The sequence below is a fragment of the Sinocyclocheilus rhinocerous genome, unplaced genomic scaffold (assembly GCF_001515625.1).
Source record: "Sinocyclocheilus rhinocerous isolate Xijiao unplaced genomic scaffold, SAMN03320098_v1.1 scaffold2822, whole genome shotgun sequence".
Lineage (NCBI taxonomy): Eukaryota > Metazoa > Chordata > Actinopteri > Cypriniformes > Cyprinidae > Sinocyclocheilus > Sinocyclocheilus rhinocerous.
In genome coordinates, this window is record NW_015645680.1 from 211,027 (window position 1) to 213,479 (window position 2,453).

The window sequence follows — 2,453 nt, forward strand, 5'->3', positions numbered from 1 at the left end:
CTGCAGCTGAATAAACAGAAGATTCAACTGCTTTCATTGATTCAACGTGACTAATAAACACACGACTACGGCAATATACGGTTTATCTGAGTTCTTATTATTATAATTTTCATTAAAATAAAGTATATTTATAATTCAATGCCTTTATCATTGCTTAAATACTATGAAATATGTTGCGTGCCTTATTCTGTGTAAGAAGCCACATCATCTCACAGAAGGATTTATTTCAAACACTCGACTGACGTTATGAAGTGAGTTTGGAGTAAAAATATGCTTTCAGATGAGATGTTTGCCTATCCCGCAGGCTGGGTGCCCATTAGGGCTGCACGATTAATCGAATGCGATTGTCATGCGCATTTTGATAGTAATGCCGGTTCTGTAATCAGCAGGAAATCATCATCAGGTGCTTTCAGATGGAGCAGAATTTACTACACAGAGCCGTAGCTCACTGACAAGTCACACAAATAAATTGCAGACAATTTTATTGCACGACTCTGAAATTGAAGAAATCGTTCGCGATAATGACAGCTGTTTGCATTGCTTCTCGGTGAACTACGGCTCTGTGAAGTAAATGCTGCTCCATCTGAAAGCATGTGAAAATACCACCGCGTTGAATCAATGAAAGCAGTTGAATCTTCTGTTTATTCAGCTGCAGCGATAGGCATTTCCTGGATTACTTCTTCGGGGCATATTTGGAGTTTCAGCGCGAGAGCGCCCTCTGGCCTTTGGATGGAGATTTACTGCTGATCACAGAACCGTGCTTCACTGAAAGATACGCATGACAATCGCAGCTTCTGTCGAATCGCGATCTCGATTCCATTTCGATTTATCATGCAGCCCTAGTTCCTGCTATCTCTCTGATGGATTTGTTTTGTTTTTGAAACCTAACAATTGTCTGTTTCACTTGTATGGAGAGATCCTTTGACCTCATGATGTGGGTTCAGAGCAACAGCTTCCAAATACAAATGGTACACTTAGAATCAACTCCAGACCTTTTTCCTGCTTAATTGATGTAGAAATAACAAAAGAATAGCCCACGCCTGTCCATGAAACAGCTTTTGAGTCAATTGTCCAATTACTTATGGTCCCTTGAAAAAAGGGCTGAGATACATATTAAAGAGCTGTAATTCCATAACCTTTCCTCCAAATCTCAGAGTGTGCACTTTAAGCCCATATTCATTATATAACGGTAACTTGAATATGTTTTGGTCAACAGCTAAAATAATAAAAAGTGTGCCTGTGTCAAAATATATATGGGCCTAACAGTATATACAGTGGGTACGGAAAGTATTCAGACCCCCTTAAATGTTTCACTCTTTGTTATATTGCAGCCATTTGCTAAAATCATTTAAGTTAATTTTTTTTCCTCATTAATGTACACACAGCACCCCATATTGACAGAAAAACACAGAATTGTTGACATCTTTGCAGATTTATTAAAAAAGAAAAACAGAAATATCACATGGTCCTAAGTATTCACACCCTTGGCTGTGACACTCATATATTTAACTCACGTGCTGTCCATTTCTTCTGATCATCCTTCAGATGGTTCTACACCTTCATTTGAGTCAAGCTGTGGGGGTCTGAATACTTTCCGTACCCACTGTATATATACACACACTAAAATAAGAATAAATATGGTTAAACTTCATATTGACACCTTCATGTTAGTTAACAATGCTAGTAATTGCTAACTTTGTCTCTTCATTTTTAGTCATCTTATTTATCTGGACACTTTAAAATAGCAATGTTATAACCAAATAAGGAACTGAAAGTATACATTATTTTTAAGTATAATACAGTTTAAAATGTACAGTATAACAGGAATGTTCCACAGCGCTTCCGCCAATATAAACCTGTATAGTTCTGAGAGATAAAAAAAAACAAAAACATTTCCTACGCATCTGTTTGCTACATGGTTTTCTTTGTCAGCCTCTTTTAAACCTAGCCACACATGAATAAAAACAGGAAACCAATGATTTAGTTTTATAATCATACTTAACTGCCCTTTCAGATGACCTGCCTCATCTCCTCATTATTGCTTATGACAGATATCAGAGTTCAGTTTCCGTCGCATTGCTGCGTGCGCTCCAGCCAACTGCCAACATATAATCGGTAAATGACAATGACAGGGGCCCAACCTTGTTCTAATGGGCAAATGACCTGAAATCTTCTTCTGCTATAATGAAATGTTCTGGCCAAACAAATGTATTGCAATAATAGCAATTTGCAACCTGCTTATTAATATTATGAAATTTAAGACCCTGTTGACGATCAGTCCCCATTCATTATTATTAGGTTTGTTATGCAAATAACACAGGGACCAATTAAACTGGCTCATTTCCATGAAAATTCTCTCCCATGCAGCTATAACAGGAGATTGCTGTGGACAAGGCTGAGTAAATACATAACCACTCCGACAGCTGTCAGAACAGATGAATATGCACTGCTAA